The following is a 27,058-nucleotide window of genomic DNA, read 5'->3' as shown; positions in this document are numbered from 1 at the left end:
ATATTTCAGAGTCAAAAAATAAGGGCTCTGTGTTAGATTATCTTCCTAGTACTTACAAAGCCTTAAGTAACTCCTTGGTACTAAAAAAAGAAACTTGAAGGTAGGTAGCTAGAAAGGAAGGGAGGGAGAGATGGAAGGAGGGAGAGAAGCAAAAGAGGACAGCAGAGGAAGAAAGAGAGAATGTAAAAGAAAGTAAGAGAAATGCTAGAGGAAAATCATACTAATTCCTGGAGGGACAAGACAGTAATGATACTATTTGAAGACTTGTCAGGTGAATAGGTAAATAAATATCTGGTGAAACCAGAATGAAAAAACATGGTCTGTCTCTATGTCAGGTTCAGATTTCTGTTTCAAGTATAAATTGGTAGAGCATGAGACTCTTAATCTACGGTTCGTGGGTTCGTGCTCCACATTGGGTGCCAGGTATATCAAGAGACAATCATAGTCTGTAAGGTTAAGATTTCTTTATTCAGATAAACACCAGCCAAATGCAAGCCAAAGCATGCCAGGGATAGCGAGGCAGAAAGGCCAGAGAGAAAGGCACCCATGTGCCTTGCAGCCCCTTAAAAACCTATCACACATCATACTGACCTCACCTTGACCATGCCCTGACAAGCATGGTCAGGCACACCTATAGCCAGCCTCTAACAGGCGTGGTTTACTGTCCTTCCCTACAAGTATGTTTGTGAACCATCAGCCTAAGGTGCTGATGCTGCAGATATCCCTGGGGATGTGATTCCAAAGCATAAGATTTTCCATTGTTGTTACATTGATAATAGCCAGAAATTGGAAATAGCCTAAAATCAATCAATAAATGAAAGGATAATGAAAATAGAGTACATTTACACTGTGGAATATTCCTCAGCTATCTCACACAATATTGTACCACAATGAAAGGAAAGAAAATTCTCTAGCTGCACCTAAGTTACAATTGATAGTAAGCCACAATATCATATGGACGTTTTGAAAAGCATGCAGATTCTCTAACACTGAAGGTGGGTGTTTATGTTGTTTTTTAAAGAGACACTTCTGGAAAAATAGGCCAGCAGTGTTTCTCTGCTATATTCGTTTCATCTTGGCCATCCTTCCACTGTGACCCAATATTTTTACCATGTTTTACCATAAGTGTGTACAGTGAGTGCCATGAAATTGAGACTTTATTGAACAAAATGGTCTAAAAAGAAGAAAAGTATATAAGAAAAGTAATTATCTTGGATAAAATGTGTATCTTCAAATGAAACGATTCTCCTTTTAGTAATTATTATATATGGGAGACAGATAGTCAAAGCATTTTATGTTCTTATAAGTTAGTCAATATAGGTAAGAGATTGTGTTATAGCAATTCCTGTGGCATTTTGAATCTTCTTCCAGTAAGTTTTTTTTTATCATTTTTTAAAATTTGAGTTAGAAACAAGATTGATTTACATGACAATCCCAGTTCCCTTCGCCCTTCCATCCTAATGATTCTATGTCTTAGAGATAGGAATAACAACTGAGGCTCTTCAAATGCTAGGCAAGTACTTGACCACTGAGCTCTATCCAAAGCTCTAGTTTCTAACTCTAATTGCCAAGGATTATCAGTGCTAACAAAGACCCTTTCTCTGAACATTCAAATGATAAAATTAGCAACAGTATTTGGATTTTATCATCTATGATAAAATTTTATAAAGGTGCCATGATATAACATTAGGAGAATATTCATCCAGACAACAGAAGCACAGGCTTTATATTCCTCTCTATATGACTGACAATTTCTAATATTTGTCTTGCTGAAGCAATTCTGAAGGGAACACAATAAACAATTTTATAATTACACAAGACAAATAAGTACATTGGAGACTATCAAAATTTATTAGTTACTCAGTATTAACTTTATTAATCTTAGAATTATGTATATATGTATTTGTCTTAATAATTTCAAGGTATATTAACTATTCTCAAAATTCTTCATCTGCTGGAACAGACGGTGATATGTGTAGAATACTATGGAAAAAGATGGTCGTCCAGATGCACAAAGAGTGAATATTCTAAGAAAACACATTTGTATGAACCACAAATTACATAAGACTGAACAAATTATCTTCATTAATTTTTTTCTACAAATTAGGAAGAGACTCATCATTCAATTTTATCAGCAGAACACCTTGATGCTGCTAATGGAAGATGTTCTGTATGGTAATTGTTTAAAAATTATCTCTGCCCATTTCAGATTTAGAAAAATATCAGAAAGTAAGAAATATTTATTCCATTGCTAAAATCAGCCTTAAGAGCAATGCAAGATGTAAATGTTTAGAATCAAGAGTAAGATATGATTTCAGAAAAATTTAAGCATGTAGAGTAATGTCTTCCTGTCTTCATATTAGGATGTGTTTTTAAATAAAAATTGAAATGAATTTGCAAATATCCATATGTTTAACAATCACCAAGTAATAACTATTTCATGAAATCTGGTAGTAAAAAAGAAAAAGACATGTTCAACTATTCTGTTATTATGTGATTTAGTATATTGTTTTAAGGAAGCATCTTTGTTATCTGACTGTAAGTATTCATAAGGCTGTATGCTCATATTCAGAGTTGCTTTGTCCATTGTTTCAGGGTACAAGAAGCTGGAGATTGATGGTTATGAAAGATAGTTCTCATGCACCAGTCTACTGTCTACACTCTTCTGGAAAAGATTGGAACATTTTATACCACTTATTTAGTGTTGATTTGTCTTTTATCATTGGTGTGGCTGAGCATCTCAATGTAGGGTGAACTAATTAAGGAACTGAGTTATTCTTTCTTTAAGAGTTTAAGCTATCAAACAGATGCAAAGGGAAAGGTGAGTTTCCTATAATATTTCAATATTTCAATATTTCAATAGCTGGTAGCTTCAAATGTTTCAAGTGCAATGCCAGATAAGCATAATTACAATTCCTGTACTTGAAGCTGTATATATAAACAGACAGTTTAATTTTGCAAATGATGAAACCAGAGTGTAGGGAGAGTATGTGAAACATGAAAAATAGTACCTAATGGTATCCTGACTACAGGTATTTGATTTCTAATCAATTTTTCCTTCTATTTACTAATTTATGGCTCCATTGAATGTATTGTTCAAAAGTGAATGACGCCTCTACTTCTCTGTCTGTCATTTATACAAATATAGTAGAAATGTTTTCAATTGTTTTATTCAGAAAATCAGAGCTATGCTATTAGAGATTTTTTTTTATTTTTTCCTTTTGGAATCTGAAAACCAATTATGTGTACCCAAGAAGAATAGTTGCAAATCCCTTATTTTCTACAGCAAGAAGAATCTTACTATAATTTATCAGTACCTTATAATCTATTATTAAAGAGTAGGTTTGTAACTAGAAGACACCATTATATCTTAAAAGGTTTCCAACCTGATGATTTCTTTCCATTTTACTCTGCTCTAATTACATTGGATGTATAGGAGAGTTACATCCTAGACATATGAGTGTCATAGCTAGCACTTTTTATTTTACCATATGCACCAACCATTTAGTTTCACTGTGTACCTACAACCATTATTCACAGTGGGGATAAATTGAGAGTCAGAGAATGCTGCTAAAGGAAAATGAAGATGCTTTGAAGATATTCTTACAATTCAGGTAGAAATGTGTTAATAAGCAAACACCTGCCAAGCACCACATCACACATGTTTCCTTTAGAACAGCCTGACATTTTAAACCAAAAGAAACTGAGTTGTCAAAAGGAATAAATGCACAGTTGTTTTACAATGCCTTTGTTTGTTATAAATATGAATTGAACTTATGTAGGAAGTATTTCTACACAGTATTTTACAAACTCAAAACTTGAAAGAATAAATCGGTAAAAGCAGCTTAATTGTAACATTTGATTTACAGGTAAGGAGAAGTTTACTTGCCATAGTTCACATATAGATGGCATGTAGGGTTTGTGCATATTTTCCTCCATATATCTAGGTATGGGCACATGAAACATTCCACTAACAAAAGATAAGAATATGAGAACATTGATTATCACACCCAGATAACTTATAGGGTAGAAGTTCTCTGCTGGAAGTGGCAAGCAGAAAAAACTCAGAATATCATCAGGTACAACTTCTCTGCCTGTAAACCATAGTTGGGACTAGTCCTCCCACTGGAGCAGTGCCTCAGAGACTGTGCTAGAGCAGTCACATGCAGCACGTATAGAGATTCCTGGTGCTTTCTCTAAAGGAACTGAGCCTATTCATAAGCAGATAGGAAGCTCACACAAAAAGGCTATCGCAAATAGTGGGTATCTACTGACAGTTCCATGAGGAGAAACGGTATTTCTGCCAAAGTTGCATGCTAAACCGTAGACCAGATAATTCACACAAGGAAACTGAGGAAGTAGGCAGTAACCAAGATCCCTCACAATGGCAGAATATACTTTAAGAAATAGCCTCACATAAGGAGAGAACATATAGTTTCATTTTTCTGTAAGTAACAAAATGTGGATTTTGTAACGGGAGTTAGAAAAGCTACAACCTGAAAGAACTTTGAAAAAAAATTATGTTAAGTGATAAGAACAATCACAAAATAACGCAGATGACATGGTCTAGGCTTAGAACCATTAAAAATAAATAAAACCATATCTAAGAAGTGTAAGTTAATAATTGCCTTGGCCTGGGGAATGCAAGGTTGCTGAGGATATAGGGTCCTTTTAGTTGGGAACCAGGTTTCTATTTATGTGATAGAAATAATTGCAAATCCCTATGATGGTTCTTGTACAACACAGATTCACATATATGTAACTTATATCTTTATTAAAATGGTATATAGCAAACATAAAAAGATTAGAAGGAATCTGGACCACAGCAGGAGGAAATCTCTAACAGTGGTGACATTGTTGTCTGAGCTTCCTTGGCTTCCTTGTTAACATTAACTGTTCCTTGGTGTTAGCATATGCAGAGAGTTCCATCATTGATACTACATGCTGCCTGTTTGCATCATTCATCTTTAAGTGTATTAAGCACTGGAGTGGATCATCTCATTGTTCACACTTAGAACATATGCCTGTATTGGTGAATACAGGATTTTGTTCTATGATATTAGAAGCCAGGTTTGTGTTCTTTTCTGTGATAAAAGCTGTTCAAATTAGGAAAGAAACAGATAAGTAGCAAATGAAGAAATCTATATGGTAGCACATTGATAATAGTAATATCTGACATGTATGCTTTTATCTTGTGGAAGATACTTCTTAGGTTTTACACAACTATAACTTGTTATTTGTATTATGCACGTGAAATGTGCACATTTATTATTATCTATTGCTCACTAGATTGGGAAATTGAGACAAAGAAATAATGTAAGTTTTTCATAATAATTGGCCAGTAAGTGACAGAGACAGAGTTTAAAACAAGAGTTATCCTCTGCAGACATAGCTGCAAACAGATGTACCAGGCTGAGCATCTTTTCTAAGAACAACAACATGCTTTTGACTCAGGTTAGGTCGGCTAAATAATCACTACCTCCATTTGGAAGATGGCTTTATGCTACATAAAGTCACTGAATAATAGCTATTTAACTTATAATGTCATTATTGTATTGCTGTAAGACTCAATCAGATGATAGGCTATAGAATAGGAAGCAAAATGAAGAGCAATATAATCTCTGTTTTTAGTTTCATAATTCAGGATAAATTAATCAACAAAATAACCCAAAGGAGGTAGTGATTCCCAAATTTTCAAATTTGATACGTTTTCTTCAAATACCTAGGCTGAAGATACCACTATATAATAAAAGCACAGGTATTTCAGTGTAAAGTCATCTTTTAGGATTTGCATCTCAATAGCTGTTTATCTCATTGGTCCTATAGCAAATTTCTGATATGCTAGGAGGAACCTCTCAGTGCTTTGGCTTTCCAATTTGATATGAATCTGATTGTGATAAGTTGAACCTGTATTATGAAAAATTCACAGAGAAACATACTAATAAAGGTATATGGGGCTTTGTGGGAAGGACTGAGTGAAGGGGAGAGCGCAGTGATGCTTTAAGAAGATGGCATTTGAAATAATTCTTGACAGGTGATGAAGGGTTGTGGCAATATAACTTGGAAGATGGGGAAATAATGACTCCAGGCCAACAACAGACACTGTAAGGGAGAAGGTGGATGAACTTTATTTATTTATTTATTTATTTATTTATTTATTTTGGTTTTGGACATGTGTTTCACTTCCTCTTTTTATCATTTATTTATTTGAATTACAAACAAGATTGAAGTATACTTAAACATTGACACTCTGTGTGTGTATTTATATGGGTGTACATATAGTTTGTACACTGTGTGAGAGAGAGAAAGAGAAAAATATGAGCAATAAGTATAGAAATAAAAATGTATTTGGAAACAAATATAGGACCAGGTGAATTGACTCAATATTATGGACTAAGAATAGCTGATATAAGGCTTTTATTATTTGGGAAGCAACAGAAAATCACTGAGTTTACTGATCCGAGTATAACACAGTCATATCTATTTTTGAAAACTAAGCTGTATTTTAAAGTTATGATGTTTTCAAATGTTGAAAGAAAGGTACAATGCATCCTGGCTAACAAACTGTCAGAGTAGAACTAATGAAATGTAGCTAGCTAGGAAAGGAATAAAAAGGTGTTATAAATTATACATGGATGAAAATAGTAATGAAAAAAGAAATAACTACATGATGTTGTGTGGAATAAGGAACTATATAATTTGATCAGGTTTTACAATATGAAGGAAAATAAGATCCTATGACAAGAATTGACTTAAAAGGTTGATATTTCTATGGTAAATATAGGTGGTTATCAGAAAGCAAGAAGATGAAAAAGAGTTGGTAGAGTTTGTAATGCAAAAATCTTGTTCTTAAAAAAATTGAGACCTTGGAAATCTATGGGGCATCTTGTAGTGGATCAGTACTTATCACTACCATATGAATGGACATTAGGAGCCCATCCCACATGTAGGGATACCCCCTCAGCCTAGACACAAGGGGGTTGGCCTAGGCCCTATCCCAAAGAATATGACAGACTTTGAAGACCCCCTATGGAAGGCCTCACCCTCCCTGGGGAGCAGAAAGGGTATGAGATAGGTAGGGTAGGGTGTGGTGGGGGGGGGGGGGGGTAGGGAACAGAACCTGGGATTGACATGTAAAATAATTTTCTTTCTAATAAAAAAAGAAAAAAAATGAAGATTATATTTGGACGTCTTTGAGATTATATGCAATACTGAAATGAAATTAGAAATGTAAACTTTATGAGATATTAGTATATAAATAGAAGCATCAAGCTTAAAATTCATTATAAACCAAACAAAAATAAATGGTCATGTACATTTTTTGGTCAAAAGGGATAATAGTCAGTGTAGGATGATGCTGTAAAGGAAAATTAAGCCTCCAAATTTTTATTTGAAGACTCTTAGTACTGTTTAAATCATTCTTCACGTATTCTGTGACAACTGGGGAAATACAAATAAACACAATAGAAAAGTCAGTTAAAAAGTTGTTACTAATTTAAAATTACATGGATGGTATAATTTTATACCTAGGTTTTAAGTAAGACCAGAAAAGGACATATTAGTGTAGGAAAGTCAATTAATTTACAAACACGTTTTGAAAATAAAATTTGTATGTTTGTTTTGCATTTGTACTTATATATCTGTGTACATGTGTTCACTACCATAATTTTTGAGACAAGGAACCTCCCTGAATCCAGAACTGAAACCTGACCAGCAGCAAGTAAGAGGAAGAATATCCATTAATCCAACCTAGTAGATTATGAGGCAGGAAATGGATTAACAGCAATTCTTCTATTCACATTAGCTGATTTTTTGCTAAATTAGTCTGGGTGTTAATTTTGCATATCCTATGAGGAAAGAAAAGCAGATGTTGATTTTTTAAAAAACATTTAAGTGAAAAGGTGATATCTACTAACACCCATTTGTAAACATAACAGAGTTGTCAAGACAATGGAAAAAACACAGTGGATTATTTAAAAAAAAAAAAACAAACAAAAAACTGTGTTTAGAGTCCCTAAGATATGTGGCCAACTTCACAAATTAAGTGAAAGGAATCACATTATTATCTTTATGTGTGTTCCTTACACACCGCTGTTGAAGTCAATTGTAGGAACCCTTCTTTGGAGGGCATCATTCAGATCCAGCCAACTTGCCTGGTTAGTACCTGAGAGTGGGAGTTTGGGTTAAGAAACAACAGGAAAACATAGAGACACAGAAAAGAGTCCAAAGGCACCTGTGAATACTGGACCCTTCAAATTTATTCTTCAACATTCCAATATACCCAAACCAAAATGGGGAAAAAGGCAAGAGACTTCTTTATCAAGATATAAGGAACAAATAGACTTACTACTTCCTTAATTTTCCAAATAGTCAGTAGACTAAATCTCTCATTATCTGACCTTATGGGTTAAGAGTAACCACACCTTAGACCAAGTCTCTTGTTATTTAGATTAGACAGACACACCCAAGACTAAACATCCTAAAGAAGCCATGCCTTAGAACTTTAGGTCTTATGGCATTAACCTTGGAAGAGTAAGGATAGTTTTGAACTCTCTGTCTTTAAGTCAAGATGAAGTGAAGCTGTTTTTATGAACCCTAACAGTGAGAGCCATGGTAGGATTTGTGAAGGCAAACAGAACAGGTTATTTTCAAAACAAAATTACTAAAAGTGATAAAAATTTATAACAATTTACTAGAAGACTAAGATATTCTACTCAGGTATTAAATGCATGGCACAAATTTAAGTGACTTTTCCCAGTCATGGTGTCTCATGCTTGGAATCCCTGACAAAAAGAGGACAGGGAAAGAAGATTGCATAAATTTAATGTTAGTATGGACATCAAGAGTGAGACTATATCTAAAAATAATAAAAATAAATATATTTAAATAAATAAATAAAGACAATTTCTCACTATGATTTTTTCTTCCTTCAATTTCAAAAATTTCACAGGTTTGTAAAACTAGCAACAAAGTATAAATTTATGATAAAATGATGATACCTGAGACACTGTTTCCTGGACCCTAGAGTTTACTATACCACTAGGTTTCCTTATATACATTGTTCAAAGACCTGTTACTGGTATACCATCAAAAGATATTTTATTTGCACAAATAATTTAGTCAATATTTAGAAGTTCTGTGAGAATATGTAGTAGGCATTCAAATGAAATTTTACCCCCCTTAAGAAAACTAATTAAGGAAGTCATCTTCAGTAAGTTTGAATTTGATGATGGCTTCAAGACAAGGAAAATTAGAATGACACATATTTGATATGACATGATAAGACATGATGGAGTAGAATTACTCAAATGAAAAAAATTCTCAGGCTTGACAGCCAATTCATCACAACATCTTTGGGAAGAATTTCTTAGGATGTGTATTGATCAATAACATGTACAGATTCAATTCCATCCAAAAAGTAGACCTCAACTTGAAGAGAAAAACCATCAATTTATAAATATGGTATAAATTCATAATAATAAAATTGTGTTAATGCTAATAAACAGTTATAGTCTTAAAATTTTATATGCTCATCCGAAATAAACAAATTGCTAAAAACAAAAGAACATTTTTATTTAACATCATTGATGACTAATTTTAATAGAAATTATTATAAAATATATGATAGTAAGGCAAAATATATCTTTCTGAAACAGAATAAATGAGGAAATATCAAGTAGCTATGTGTTTGATGTGCCCCATTCCATCTTACATTACATTAGAGGATTTGCTTATTAGTATATGCATTCTATTTTCTTAATATTTAATACACTTTATAAATCTTCAATTTCACAGATTCTTATTGTACTTTTAAACCAGAGGTAAATAAATTATAATTGAATACTAAAAATATGAACTTTTTTGCTTCTGAAATATTATGATGTGATTTATAATATTCATGGTTTCCCTGTTCTACAGAGATATGTTCTCAGTTTGTTATGTTCTACCTGAACAAGCATGAGTACTTGGGTTTGGATGCTACCACCCTCTAAAAGAACCAGGCTTGGTGATATGCATCTCTGACTATGGCACTGATGAAGCAGTAAAAGGCATATATATTCAATTGCTGCTGGACAGTTTTAAGTTCTGCATTCAGTGAGGGTCCTCATCTCAAAAATGATGGTAGTGAACACGTGTATACAGATGCACATATACGAATGCACACTAAACACAAAAAGTTAAATTTTCAAAAATGTTTGCAAAGTCCTTGAATTTAATATGCTGATCTATCCTGTATCTTATCTTACTTAAAAGCCAAGGAATGGAGACTGGAGAACTGTTTCAGGGGTTCAGAGTTCATTCTCTTCTTGAAGAGGTCATTATTTCAGTGTCCAGCCCTGAGCTTTTTCTTTAATGATTCAGTTTCCAACAAACATAAAACTAATATAAGTGAAAGGAGCTGTCTAAATTAGTTTTACTTTATTCTGTGAGCAACAGAAGTTTCTGGCTGTTCTACTTGCTGATACATTTGATTGCTTACAAGCAGACCATGAAATAGCCTTCTGTGTAGGATCTTACTTGTATATTATGGCTTGGCACTTACCCAAGTAGAGCAGCATTATTTCAAATCACTTATGTGGAGAACATGTTTTCACATGGAATGCATGGCCCACATACTTCTATGAGTACATGAAGCCTCCTGAGATGCAAATATATATCCTATAGTAGTATATTTATGGAAACTGAAAACTGTTGGTTTCCTTTCTGTCATGAACAACCACAATTAAATAATTGAAATATTACATGAATGATTGCTAAGTTCTATTTGACTCCATAATAAAGAGCTGTAGGATAAGGACAGAAGAGAAAACCCAGGAATGAGAGGTCTTTGCTCTTATTATCATCACCATAGAAGAAAAGTATATCAGCTCCAGGGCAGAATCTTGGCTATTTTGCTCCATGTCCCAGGCCTAGAAATGAACATCATAAGAGCACAACCATTTTCTGTTAGTAATGAAAGAACTAGCAGAGAAAAAAAATGATAGAGCTGTAGTAGTCATGCATAATTGATTTAGCATGCTGTCCAATTAGATGCAGCATATTCAACAGAAAGAAACATTACCTTGATTACAAGGTCATATTGATTTAGAACATGTACAACTATGAATATTTATAAACTTTATAGGCAAGTATACTCATTAAATTAATAGAATTATTTACTAGGACATATTTTGAGGTTCTAATTTTCATAAACCATGATCAATTTCTAGGATATTTTGCACTTCTTAGTATTTAGGTTTTAGATCAGATAGTATATAAAATACCAAATGCATTTTTCACTAATATCTACCAATCCAGCATCCAGCTTCCATGTAAATATGTAAACATACAGAAAAGAAGTAGGGAGAAAGAGATGGAAAACAGTTAAAAATAATGTGTTTGAGGAGACACTGTGCTTTTCACACTGAGTTTTCCAGGGTTAGCAGGCGATACTTTGTTTTAAAACTGCCTAGACAGAATACTGAAAACACTGCCCACTACATCTTTAAAACTGACACGATATTTGAGATACTTAGAGAATTTTAAGAACAAGGAGTTTCTTAAGCACTGATGTTAGAGACTGATGCAGCCACTTGAAAACTTAGGAAACATCTGTTGGGGTGTGACTTGTTAGTGAAAAGGTAGGGTTCACAATTTTTAAACTTCTCCTTCACATTTTAATATAAACATGCAATTATCTTATAAAATAGAATATACATATAAAATAGACTTACTTTTTTGAGTTATTCAGAAATCACACAAGTGCTCAAAGACAAAATATAATTAAATGTAGCAGCCATAGAGAGGTCTCACTAAAGTGCATAATGCACAGGCTTGAGGAAATTATTTTAGACCCTTGGATCACATATAAAAATCAGACATGGTAATCCAATCTGAATCAGTAACAAGGGGCAGGTTTGGAAGAAGGTGGAAGACAGGACATTAGACTCATAGCTAGACTGTAAACTTCAGATCAGTGAAAGACCTAATCTCATAAGATCCTATTACATGGAGAAACTGTGCTCTTTGAATTGACATTATTATCTATCTGGAGGTTTTGTCAAATTACTGTGACACTAAGGCATCCTAAAAATGAGATCATAAATGTAAGATGTTGGGGACCATAAAGATGGCTCCTCTTCATCTTGCTTCAAGGTCAGAGAGTTCAGAACTGTCCTTAATAAGTCAAAAGACCTACAGGTCTAAGGCTTGGCTACTGCAAGATGTTTTGGTCTTGGTAGCAGATGTCTTATCTAACTAACAACAGACTTGGGCTGAGTATGTTTACTCTTGACCCTCAATGCCAGATAGTTGGAAATTAAGTCTAAAGGTGGTTAGCAAAACTTGGAGGATTAAGGAACGAAAGTCTGTTTGTTCCTTATACATGATAAATAAGTCTTCTTTTGCCATGTCTCCCTTTTGGTTGGAGTGCTTAAGAATGTTGCAGAATAAACTTGGGGTATCCAGTATTACATGGATTGTCCTCCCGACTCTATCCTGTGTCTCTGTCCTTTTTTTTACTTAAGTGTTTCTTTACCTGCCATTTTTCTCTCAGATATGAACCAGGCAAGTAAGCTGCATCTGACTGAAGGCCCACAAAATGGTTATTGCAGATTGGCCCCACTATGTGGGGCTATTGTAGATGGCCACAACAATAAGAGAATAAGGATAGGTATACTGGAACTTTTAAGGAAGTTAAGAAGGGATAAATAGTATAATTTTAATATAATCTCAAAAGTAAAAGATAAAAGTAAAACATACAAAATGCACATATTACATTTATATTAAGTTATACTTTCATATGTATTCATCCTAGTAAAGTTAATGTGCTAAATAATGTTTTAAGTGAAAGCATGAATCACTGTGGTGATGATTAAAACCAATGAATATCCTGTCTACTAGATGTGTTTGTAAGAAAGTTAAAATCTCTCTTTTTCACACCATTGAAATTTTTTTTTATCAGATTAAGAAGAATATTGAAGAGCCGCTGAGGAAAACACTCTAATAAAAATCATACACACACACACACACACACACACACACACACACACACATACACACACTACCCATATGCTTATAACTTACACATAAACGTTTACCATATATGCACACACATTCATAGTTTGAATTCATAGTTTGTATAACAGACTAGTTATACAAAAATCACTTAAAATCTCAACTACAGTTTCATGTTTCACTTTGTATATAACTTTGAGCAAACAAGGCATATTTTTAATGGGGATGGGGAGGATATCTTCATTGCCATTTCTAAAGTTATGTTTTTTAAATTTTCTGCTTATATTTTAAGACATAACTAACCTATGACTAAAATAATATAATACTAAATTAGTCTGGTCTTGCTATCTTTTGATAATTCATACATTTTATGAGCCAAAACAGACTCATCACAAACTAGAAATAATGATTTGAAGATGAAAGATAATAACAATAATGATGATGTCTTTAATTGTGTATGATTATGTTTAAAGTATACTAAAAGAAAGAGTTATTGTCAACAATGTGTCTTCAGCAGTATTGAGGTAATCTTTTGAGGTAATCCTTATATTTTAGTAAAGCATTAGATATGACAAATTAAAATTCTTGTTTTTAATAGCATGATACTATACATTACAAAGACTTAGAAGTAAACAATGAATGAATGTTCATGTGTTAGACTATACATAAATATTGGTAGTCACAATGAAACAGTGCAAACTGGTAGTTATTGAGCAGATCACACATGCCAGAAGTTGTGTTTGGTGTCACACGGACAAAGAAAAGAAAGTTTCCTTTGAATTCTCTCTTTAAGGCAAAGCAACCACGACAAACACATAAAGCAATGTATCTCTTTTTTCTCATTATTTTCTCTAGACCATTAAACCTAGTGTGTAGGTGGGGTTTTCTCTTTCACACAGATTTTTTTCCATTAATAATAGAGATATCGTCTCTACTAATTACTAGATATCTTCATTCTAGATGCAAGACAGCTCTCTACTTAGTTTTAGCTAACTTAGCTTTCTCTCTTCCTGAAAATAAATAATGCAATAAAGTACTCAATACCTTTAAACTTCAGGTTTTTTAAATTATTCTTCTATTGCACTCAAACACAGAACTAACATTTTGAAATATATTTTGAAAGTAGGAATTTTTTTTCCTGTGTTTTAGGGTATTAATGGTAAAGGCACAGACATTTCAAGTGTAATAATTGCACTAAGACAAAATAAAACTTGATGTGGTTTGGTAGTAGTTTTGAGAATTACAGCTCACAAATCATTGAGAATAGACTTGAGCCAGATTGAAGCCATAGGAAAACACACAAATGTCAGAAAACACACTCACATGTATACTGTCATAGAACAGGCTACATTTTATGGTTAGTTATAGTGGCACTGAGCTTTTTAATCTGCCAATAAAACAAAACTGTGTTTCTGAAAGGGCTCCATGACACCAAAGTGGGAACTCCACCAAAAAATAGGGATTGGAAGATAAATAGTGTAAATGAGGATTGATTTATTATTTTGTTCATCAAACAAGGAAACTGTAGACATTCAGAAAGTTTGTGAACTTCGCAGAAAAATAAATTAGTAATTTTTTTAACTTCCTGAAGATATAAACAAGTACTTGTTAGCCTTCTATATCAATCTTGACATTCCAATATTGACAGCTAAACATACAGAATTCCTAGAAACTTTTTTTTTCAACTTGGCACAATAAGCATTTGAAAGTATTTGCCAAACATCCCTCTGGGGCGGGGCGGGGGGCGACAACATTGTCTGTTATATATCTCAGATGAGAAAGTGTGTTAAGTTATAGTCTTGTTCATAGCATGCTAAAGGAAAAGGTCAAATGTTTTATTTTTGAAATATTGTAAAACAGCTGCAGAGAATTTTAACTGACTTTTAACTTATGCATAAATAGTGGAGACAGAAAATTATCTGCTCACGAAAAGGCTAATAAATGTGTAAGAGGTTTAAATGGAAATTTTGCTTACTCACTAAGACAGTTACTTGGTCTATTAGTCTAATCCCCAGCACAGTAGAATTCTCTAAGCTGATTTTGACTAATTTTAGAGTGCCCCTGAAACAAATACCAAATTCAGCCTAAAAATAATAATTTCAAGAGAAAAAAGTTTTGAAAGGAGTGGAAATAATTATTAAATTTCTTCTAACTTGGGACTCTATCAAAGTAGAGCAAAGGGCAAGCAACTTTAAAGTGCCTACAGGCAATTTGAATATTTATAAATTGATCATTTAAAAATGATTATTAGAAAATTGTTCTTTTCTATTTATTCTTCTCTCATGTTTTACATCCCAAGTACAGCTTCCAGTCTTATTCCTGACTTCTCATCTCTGAACTTTCCCTCTCCTGAGATCCACTCTGCCTCTATTTTTCCTTCAGAAAAGAGCAAGGCTATCAACCAAACACAGCATAACAAGTTACAATAAGAGTAGACTCATATGAAGGTTAAGCAAGGTAAACCAGCAGGGGGAAAAGGGTCCAAAACAGGCAAAAGAGTAAGAGACAACCCCCACTCCTACAGTTGGGAATCATCTCACAAGAACACCAAGCTACACCACAATAAGGTATACACAGAGGACCTAACACAGACCCATACTGGGTCAATGTTTGTTGCTTCAGGCACTGTGAGCCCCAGTGAGTCCTGCTTAGTAGATTCTGTGGGCCATGTTCTTGCAGCTTTCTCTCCTCTCTGGCTCCTTCAACTCTGTACCCTCCCCTCTTCTTCCTAGGATTCCCTGAGCACAGTCAATGTTGGGTTGTGAGTCTCTGTATTGCTCCTATCAGTTTCTGGATTAAGCCTCTCCTATGACAGTTATTTTATGCTCGGTCTGCAAGTATAACAGGATATATTAGGAATCATTTCACTGACTATTTTTAAAAACAATTAAAATTGGAATCATTGTCTTAGAATCTGTCTATGTACATCATATTTGATGCATTCCCTAAAGAGTAAGTTTTAGGACTACCGTGATAGCTCAGTTCATGAAGTGCTTGCTAAACAACTGTGAGGACATCAGCTTGATTTGTAAAACTCACATAAGGTCTGGCATGGTGCCATAAAATTGTATTTCCAGAGATGGATACATGGAGACTGGGAAACCTGGGACTCCTTGACATACTCCATGACATTCAGGCTAATAAGAGGAAAAAAAATAGTAGAAGTTCCTGAAGAAAAAAACACCAAGGTTTATCCATGTGAAACTGCAGACATACAGTATGAGTAACTTTTTATTTCATGTTATTAGCTTTTTCTAGAATGATTTCCAATGTGCTGTGATTGTATTCATATCCCCCTACCTCCTCCCAGGTCTATCTCCTTCCCTACTCATCCTACCTTGTGTCAGTTTTCATTCTTTAAATACCAGTATCTAGTCCACCTGCCCATCTAATTTTGGATGTGTGTCCTTCTGCAAGAGTATAGTCAACTTACTATGTAACACAAAACTGATTCTTCCTTGCCATGCCCTTATCAATTGTTGATATTAGCTTTGCATATACACATACCATCCACTCAAACAGAGGAAAGAAACTTAAAAAAAATAGATGTTTAAGTGTGTGTGAGAGAGAATGTATATCTCCTATTTATGGTTACTCTTTTGTTTTTCATTTTCCGAACACTTATTCAACTGGACCAGAGATGCACATCTACTGCAAACTTAAATAAATGGATGTGCTCTATGGAAGAGGGATCCCATGTATGTTGTGATACAGAATAGATATTTAGTTCATAACATGTAGCAGAACACCACTTGGGGATATATGGGAATCTTTTAGAGATATGCTATATAACTATATCCATTATTTGAAATACCTTCTTTTATATACTTTGAATTTTATTCATATCAACAAATTCATACTTCTTCCTATGATGGCACATTGCTAAATAGATATTTTTTTTTGATTTTATGTCACCTGTTTCTTTTTCACTTCAAAAGCTATGAAAAGTTCTGATTCTTTAACTGTGTCCTGACCCACAACCAAGAATGAGTAAATACAATCACAAATGCAAAAGTGAAATGTGCCAGGTATTTTACAGGGGAAAAAATCACGCAAATTCTTCTAACATGAGGCTTCTCTGTTCTGTACAGAAGATTAAGCTGACATGTATTTGGAATATTGATGAGCCAAGCTTGAACACATTCACTCTAAGAATCTGGGATATTTTTTTTCATCCCAAAGTTGCTGGCTGACAATCTGGCATCTTAGTTTACATCCTGGGCATTAAACCTGGACTATAAATAAACCTAATGGGGTTTTCAATAGTTTTGTTTATCTCCCTGAAGACAGGAGAAACCTGCTGCTAAGAAATGTCAGATCTTAAACCTTGTTTCTGTGAGTTGTTTTTATTTATGTTCCATTTTCTGTTTCTCTGAAGCGCACACAAAAGTCATCTTCAAAGAGCTCTTTGTCATATTTGAAATTCTTAAGTAGTTAAGCTTTGGTTTGAAGAACCACCTGGAAAATTATAAAAAGGAAGTGCACCAAGCACATTAAACTCAGGTATGAACAGTTAATATTTTCATATCACAGTTTTGCATTCCAAAATCTCAAACAAAATTTGCATTATTTAGAACTATGATGTTTGTTTGTGGGTCTGTGTGTTCTGTATTATTAAGTGTGTGTATGAATATGTGCATATGTATGACATCATTACATAGCATTACATTTTAGTACTTTTTTTGTCCTGTAGTATTTTTTCATGTTGACTTTTCTATTATATTTATTATTGTATCATTTTAAATTACTTCAGGAAGTCTATGGCATAATTAACAAGTTAATTTTTCAAATGCAGTAACTCAGGTTATAATGAATAAAATCACTCTTGAATTTCAAACAACTGCATTATATTTATACACCATCAGAAGCAGGATTTTATGTTGTTCTAATATGTTGCCCCCATTTGTCATTTAAAGTTATATGAAACATTAACATTTCTGATTCAGTTTCTGTGCAAGGGCTCTTTAGCACAGACACAGTGAGATTTATATTGATGATTCCACCAAGACTGCATCTTTCTCAAATATGTAGTCTTGCCAAGATGCCTTAGAAAATTGGCTGTTTAGCTAGTGAATAGTAAAGCCAAAATTCAAACTTGCCATGTACTCATTATACTGCTCATAATGCTCCACTGTGCCTTGAATTGTAACACAAAATTTCTTTGATTTTTTTTTTCAGTGTTGGGGATGGAACACAGAGTACTGGATATGTGGAGCAAGCTCTCTATTATTGAGCCGACTAAATGCCTTCTATAAAGCTAAGATGTTATATAATGGTTTCCTTTAAAGTTAGCAAATTTATTGACAATAAGTTAATGTATAAAATATATGCATTTGTCTTTCAGATTTAAAATTAAGTTATAAACTATTCACAATTTAGAAACTAGTGAGGCACTTTAGTTCTTTCCATTTTTATTTTAATTTGGGATTGTGACACTCGAGGTCTGGACCATTTGTAGTTCTGTTTGCTGTAGCTTCCAGGTACATAACTCTTAGATCTGTCAAGTTGATAACAAGTAGTTCCCCACAACCACACCACTTCCCTGTGATGACTGTGTCAAGCTTTGACCTTGGTGCAGGAGCAATGCAATCAATATGATCTGCTCCCATATTTGTTTCATGCATCATCTTTAGAATTTGATGACTAATTATGAGTACTATGGTACCATCCATGAATGTCTCTAAATCAGTTACTTACACACTGTGTATTTCAGTGTCTTCACTCATAGGGGTAATTAGCTTAATCAACACAAAGCATTTACTTGGTACAAATGAAATACAATGCTGCTGGCCAATGACTAGGATTTCTCATTTGCCAGCTCTGTCCTAAGTATCAACCATAACCATTAATCTATATATTTTATAAAGACTTATCTTAATCGAGAATGCCAGTGACATGTGTACTCTCTTGCCAGGATCACATGGAGACTCTGCTCTTTACTACCTTTCCCAGAATCCTCCTCGACTCCTAGCCCCATCTATCTTGCTTTCCTATTGCCCAACATTGTTTTATTCATCAACCAACAAGACAAACACATACATAGAAGGACTACCCCCATCACAAACCGTTACATTGCTGGACCACACTAGTAGAAATTCATCAACTCATCATGTTTTTCTAGTTTTGAAATAACTGCTAAAAAACTATGTAAACAAACAAACAAACAAAAAAACCACAGGAAAATCATCTAAAATTGACAAATTTGGGACGTAAGAAAAAGACTAAAATTATTTTAATTATCAGAACAAAACTTCAAACCAAAGTTCCTCTTTGCAAGCACACTTCAACTTAAGTATCCTGTCATTGCAAAAAACAAAACAAAACAAAACAAAAAAACTCCAAATCTTGTAGTTTGCAATGATAAGTAGTTATATTTTTATTTTAGCATAGGTAAGTTTTGAGTCAGCTCACATCTTTGTTCAGTGTGTTCATTTCCTACAGGGCCTGTACTGCAAACAAACAAAAACAAAAACAACACAAAAACCCCAAATCCTTGCATGAGTAATATTTTCATTATGGCCATTGAACACAATAAATTAATGAAATTCCTGATAGTCATTAAAAGTTATCATAAAAGTCTGGGACTCTATGTCATTGGTAGAGTACTAGACTAGCATGCAAAAAGATTTGGGTATAAGCACCAGTGTGAAAAACATATCTACATATTTATGCACAAACATATGTGTATGCACACGCGCGCGCACACACACACACACACACACACACACACACACACACACATACACACACAAAACTCCCATAAATTAGGGTCACATAATGTGATATTCTTCACTTTTGTCATGTGACTTGCTTTTCCTGGGATGACATGGACAAACATCTATTCTATTCATATCAGGCAGACCACAAATGACCAAATGACCAAAAGGTGACTTTGGAGTTACTTACAGGAACATAGGAATTACTCTAGATTCAAGAAGCTCTCATACCATGCTTGAAAATTTTGTTCTCTCTACCTTAAAATACTGCCATTGTTGTGATTAGATAACAGAAAGTGAAGTTTGGGGAGAAACACTAAGAAGCTGTAACCTTGGTGCTGTTATAATAGGCAATGCTCTTGAAACAGAATTGTTAGCAGCTGACAGGGTGAGCTCTTTTTCTAAGACCTTTACAGAATTAAAAGCTCAGCATAAGGTGAAAGCATTTATTGGTGTCTTATTGCGCTAGCTAGAACTTTGAGTACTATAGTGAATAGATGTGGGGAGAATGTACAGTCTTGACTTGTTGCTGATTTTTTGGAGATCAATTTGAGTTTCTCCCAAATAAGTTGATGTAAGCTGTTGGCTTGCTGTATATTGTCTTTGTTATGTTTAGGAATAGTTCTCGTATCCCTACTCTCCCAAAGACCTTCATCATGAAGGGATGTTGGATTTTGTCAAAAGGATTTCTCAGCATGTAATAAGATGAACATGTGGTTTTTTCTTTCAGTTTATGTTGTAGATTACATTGACATATTTGGATATGTTGAACCATCCTTGCATTACTGGGATGAAACCTAATTGATCATGGTGGATGATTTTTTGATGTGTTCTTCTATTTCATTTGCCAGTATTTCATTGAGAATTTTTGCATCAATTTTCATGAGTGAGATTGCTCTGTAATTCTCTTCTTAGTTGTGTTTTCTGTGGATTTGGTATCAGGGTAACTGTACCCTCAGAAAAAGGGTTTGGTGATTTTCCTTCTGTTTCTATTGTGTGGAGAAATATTGGCATTAGCTCTTTGAAATTCTTGTAGAACTCTGCACTGAAACTGTCTGGCCCTGGGCTTTTTTTGCTTGAAGAATTTGATGACTGCTTCTATTTCCTTGGGAATTATAGGTAAGCAGACTTTTCTCTAAGAGAAGATCTCCTTCATCCAGTGTGAAGAGAACACCAAGACTAAGGGAGTCTGGATTTTCATAGAGTGATTGTCTCTTTTCTGGGGATTTACTCTCTTCCATTCATTCACCCTAAGTTGTCCATGGGTACCTTCTGGTATGAAAACTGGATCTACATACTGTGCTCATGCACAGAAGCAACTGTGGTTAGTTGGGGTCAGTCATCAGTGGTAATGGATTTCTCACTTCTCTTTGTGATATTATAATAAACAAGAAAGACAAACTTAACAGGGCAAAGGAAAATAAGGCAAAATGGGGAGAATAGAGACTCTTTTACTCTCTTGTTTTCCCACTGCCCTGATTGTAATTTAAGAAAAGCAACTCATAAATGAAAGGTGCCATGTGGCAGGGTTCAAGCAGAGAGTTTTTTTTTTTTTTTTAATTAGGGAAAGGAATCATAAAAAGAGGAAAGGGGAGGAGAGACCAGCTTCTGAGTGGGGGCCAGGAGCACCAGGAGAGAGTAAAAGGAGAATAAAGAATACAGGAGAGGGGGTATACAGACAGAGAGTGGAAGAGAAAGAAAGAACCAAGAGGATGGGAAGTGGTTAGGACCCCTTTAAAAGGGAACATACTGAATATGCACAGGTGGTGTTCTTAGTGGCTGCAGTTGTGGGCATATCCTGCCAGAACCCCAAGGACAGGGCAGTACAGATTCCTGAATACTAATATGCATGTCCTATACACTCTGATATTACAGAGTAATTTTTAATTCATATAACATTGCTCATAAGAATAAATAAAACCTTGATATGCAGAAGCTGAAGTATTGCATATTATACTGAAGTTGCGATTTTATTTACACATTTGCATGTTTGATCCAATTACTGCCCAATACATATAAATATATCATTGCAATAATTATACAAAATTATACAATCTTTTGACATTACACAAGTATATTCAGTAAGTAGGACAGAATAAAATCTTTCAGCAAATAATCTGTAAATAAAATTGTATATTAAAAACTTGTAAGACATTAAAAGTTAAGAAGTCTAACCTGAGTATTTTATGTCAAACACAGTTTCCAGTTATGTCCATTCATACTCATCAACTTTATTGTGATATTGCTCTTTTGGGTTTTTCAATGATCCTTCTTATTGCAGAAAGTTAATGCAGTATTACGAAAAGTGAATCAAGCAGTCTTCTGCCTGCTTCCCTGTTGTGCTTGCCTAAATTTCTGGAATCATGACTGTAAAAGGAATCCTTCCTTTTGTAAATAGTCTTTGTTGTGGGGTCTTATAGCTTCAATAGTAATGCAACTAATGTAGCTAGTAATCTCCATTTTCAAATCAGCTTAATGACAAGAATGTCTTCTTTAATTCTAAACCATCATTGAAGAATTTATGAAACAAGCCATATGTGATTATGCAACCTCATAATCAGAGGGATGCAGGAAGCTCAGATAGAAAGATTATCACTTTAAAGACAGCTTGGGCAACCAGGTAGACCTGTGCCTCGAACTAAAATGGGGAAATGGGCAGAAGATATTAAATTGCATATGTGCAATGTTGAAGTAAATTGCTAGACTAGTTCAAAGATAACTGAATTACTGAGATTTAATTATGTGACTTTGATGGATGGCATTGGTGAATGTGAATATTTACCTACACCAGACTTTAATTTCATGCACATGTTTTCATATTCTATGCGTGTACTCACATTATGAATTAATTTAGGCAACTTAGTGTAAGAAGTCATGACACATTTAAAGTTTTGGTGTTTATTGGGAGTGCAAATCTTCTTGCTCATTCTTAGGAAATATAAGTACCAGACATATATGTACAACAGATTGAAGTCAACACAGCAGCTTGGGAACAGAGATTTTGCAGCTAATATGCATGGCTTGGAATGAAAACTGAATATATATGATTGTGTGTTATTGAAATCAGCCTCCATAGAATTCATCAAATACATAATTACAAAAATGCACGTATTTATTTATTCTTCAAAATTATTTACCAGTGTCAACGAAACTTTAGTTTCTGGTGGACTAGGAGCCGTATTGGAAAGCAAAATATAGAAACAAAAGATAGTATGTCCTATCTTAGGTAGCATATTGATGCCTGTTTGTGTAGTTACAGTGAACACATTGATATTATTAAAGTATTTATGCATAAAATAGATTTTTCAATAAGAATCTGACATTAAAATCTCACTGTGTAATCCTATCTGCCCCCAAAAGCATCATATATACTAGGCTGGCCTCCAACTCAGTCATCAACCTGCCTCTGCCTCCCAAATGCTGGTATTAAAGGCATGAACCACCATATCCAGTAGTAATTTAAAATTATCATTACTAATTAATTCCATGAATATTGCTCTGAGAAACTATTTTATCATAATGAAGGTAGTAAGAAATTTGGTAAGTGCTTATGTTGTCTCGGTATGTACAGCAGTTCATTGTAAGCCTACATGATTAACACTGACATTTACAAAAAGAACATACAAGTTAAAGAGGATTTATTTTCAAAATGGTATCTGTTTACTTGTCATAAAGTCACCAGCTATGGAATGTTTCTTTGATTTTCTGATTGTCCTGAACAAATGTACAAATATTTTCACACAACACCTTCTGCAGGTAGAAAACCTTCTTAGCTAACTATTTGAGGAGACACTATGCACTTTTACAGGATTTCTTTATTTTTATTAATATGTCCTGGACTATAACTGCTCATTCAAAATCATCTATGTTCAAATTTAGCTTCAGAATTCTAAAAGCATTGTAACAGATTGAATCTTTTACCCAACTCAAGACCTCTGTGATTCTGTATTTCATGAAATCGTTTTTATATCCTTCTTGTATATATTGAATCAATTTACAAATATTATGTTATTTGTCAACAGTGTTTTTATAGACCTCAGCAGCTTTTTTTTGGTGTCAGTAGATTTTAATCATATATACAGTTTTAAATATATGTAACGATAATAAAGACAAACATGCCATTAATTCCAGAAGGTAATGGAGGTACATGGAAAGGTTGGAGGGGGGAAAAGGGAAGGGGATGTGTGGTCATTATTTAATTAGACTTCTAAAGGGGGTTGGAAGGAGTACTCACTATTGGTGCAGAGGACTCAGGTTCACTTACAGGCATGCACATGGTGTTGCACAAATGTGCGTGATTCCACATCCAAGGCACTTGGTGCCACCTCTCCTGCATAGGCTCTTACAAGCACACGGTGTACATACATACACAGAAAAACACAAACAGATAAAAACATACACAACAAAAATTACAAAAAATGGATTGATAATGACTTAATTTGCTTCTCTAAAGTTCCCATTGCTTATGAGCCTGAGTCAAACAAAATATCCAACAACAGCAAGCATAGAAAGAAGGAAGTGATTTGCAGTCTGGGGAAATGGGTTAATCCTGAAAAGCACTGGCTACACTTCCAAACAGCTTCACTTTATTTCCCATTCTGACCTCAGCAGCTTTTTAAGACTCAAAGAAAATCATATTTTGTTTCCTAAATTTGTGAAAATATAACAAGAGTCATGACTTCATACCCTGCTGTTTCCTTTTCTTCTTCAATTATTTTACTTTTAATTTTTGCCTCCTTCAAATTCAAAATTCTTTACTCTATATTCTCTTCTCACTTGTTTTACAATATTTAGAATTAGCTGCCATCATTCCAATCTGTTTTTCTTAATATATAACATCCTCTAGATGATAACCCAAAATTAGTGTTGGAACTACATATCATGAAAACCATTTCAGCCTACGACTCATAATTTTATCTATCATGTTGTCATTAAAATTTATCTTGAATACTACTGATGATTCCTGGTTTGGGTGAATTCTTACATTTAGTTTATCTTCATTCTAGATTACATTCTAGGTCCCTGGAATATGGATCTGTTCATCAAAGGCTCTTCTAATTTTATACACATTCAGTTCCTGCTGAACAATGCAATTTGGTCAATTTTAAATAATATAACATACCACTAAGATATATGTGCTGGTTAGTTTCTTGTCAACTTGACACAAATTTGTCATCCTAAGAAATGGAATCTTCATCCAGGAATTGCCTCCAGTAGATGTCCTCCAGACAAGTCTTTTAAGGCATTCTCTTGTTCTGTGTTTGATTTGGGAAGAAACAGAACACTATGGACAGTAGTAATACACTGGGAAGATAGTTCTGGGTTGTATATAAGGAATTTGGGGGCAGAGGCATCGATAAGCAGCTTTGCTCCATGGGTCCTGTCTGAGTTTCTCTTCCTCTCAAGGACCCACTAAGATTAGGATATGTTAGTCAAATCAGTCCTTCCCTTGCCAAGTTGCTCATTCTTGCCATGTATCTCAGCAATAGAGAAATAAAAAAAGGACAATAATGTTCCTCAAATTACTCTGTATACCTCATTAAGATAATGTATAATTCACCATTTCCTGACAATTAACCTCCCAGATGTTCTTAGGTTTCCAGTCCTTTATTATATTGAGTACTCTTGACCAGGGCACTTGAAATAGTGTTATTTTTATATATCAAAAAAGAAATCTCATTTATGCAGTGTGAAGTGTAGATACTTTGCTATTGTACTAGAGCATTTACTGAATATCATTTACTGAATATCAAAAGCATTGTGCTTTTGATTCTCTCACCAGAAAGGCCATAACATCTTTACTATAGGAAATAGTAAAGTAGTAAGTGAAAAATTTCAATTGTTGATAAGCATAGCATCTCATGCTCACTTCCTGATCTTTATTGGTTCAGGTGATAAAATTGAAAACTTTGCATTTGAAGAGGCTAAGGCCTAGAGGATGTGAATTCAGAACTCCATTTTTAGTGTTGAACAACTTTATTTCTACATGGTATGTGATGTTAAAAGTTTCAAACACTAAAAATGAAGGCTTTTAAATTCCAGTGTTAATAAATGGATCAACTCAATCCAGAACTGAATTGTTAAAGAGACAATGAGGTTGTTGCTTTCCAGCCAAGTTCTTGGCCAGCATTTCTCACCAACGGGTGGTAATTGTCTGCTCTTATTTAAGGCAATGAATCAAATGGCCGGTTGTAGCACTAAGGATAATGGTGACAATTACAGGTATTTCATGATCAATTTAGCGGATATATTTGTTCAGAATTTAAGAATATTTAAAAGTATAAATAGGGACATAACTAAGATAACACAATACACCCTTGATTCCTCAAGAATTGTGTCCACATCAAGTTGATCTTCTTAGCCATTAAAGGTATCTTGGTCTCTACATACAAACATTCTCATTTTAGCCTTTCTGGTATTTATGCAGGCCCCTAGGAAGTTAGCAGTCTGCTGCATCTAAAATGAAGAGACAGGTATGTCTGTTGTATATCCTTTCTCATTATGATGAAGCACACTGTTTGGTTTGCAAACAGGTCTTTAATAGTTTGATATCTGCTATTGAGAAATCTAGTCATTTAAATTGTATTTCCTTCTGGTCTTATCATTGTCAACATTTTGATACTAGATTACTATGTCTACATCTAGCTTAAATCCAAATTAGCTTTAACTAAGGTAGATCATCAGAAAAAAAGGGATTATCTTCACATTTTCTGTGCTTTTTTACTCTTTTTAATATTCAAACTTTTCTTATTGCTTAATTTTAGCTGCTGTTTTCTCACATATGTGTTGATTTTCATCTTTCTCTATGGATCCTCTTTATCCTAAGGTTTAATCATTTTTATGGCTTTTGTTATTGACTAAAATGTATAACACAAAACACAATATTTCTTGCACTTAACTTTTGCCAAAAATGCAGTGTTTGATGATCTCCCATAATACTACTGACTCAAATGTTATTTCTCCAAGAAAACCAATATTTCTCAATCTAAGGGATCAGTAAGGATATGAAACATTAGCTAATGTGCCAGTGTTCATCATCGCAGAACCTTCTGACTGCAGAAGATTTTGCTGATAGTGGCTAAAGTGGATGTGGTCCATGAGCCCAATTGCTTTTGATACTCATCTAATACACTGAGTACTCCTCCAGGTCATTTAAAAGTTTAAGACTCAAAGAAGTGTATGATTCTTATAGAAGCCTATTTTCTCTATATAGCTCTGTATGCTAGAAAGTTCTTTCCAAGTGATTTGTTTTCATTTCTTTCTGACTTGTCTTTATTGCTCCTATCACACTCCTGGGTGTCAAACAGAGAAATCTGGCTTCTTTCACATGATCTCACAGCATTTCG

The sequence above is a fragment of the Cricetulus griseus genome, assembly GCF_003668045.3.
Source record: "Cricetulus griseus strain 17A/GY chromosome 1 unlocalized genomic scaffold, alternate assembly CriGri-PICRH-1.0 chr1_1, whole genome shotgun sequence".
NCBI lineage: Eukaryota > Metazoa > Chordata > Mammalia > Rodentia > Cricetidae > Cricetulus > Cricetulus griseus.
This window is presented reverse-complemented; position numbering follows the sequence as displayed.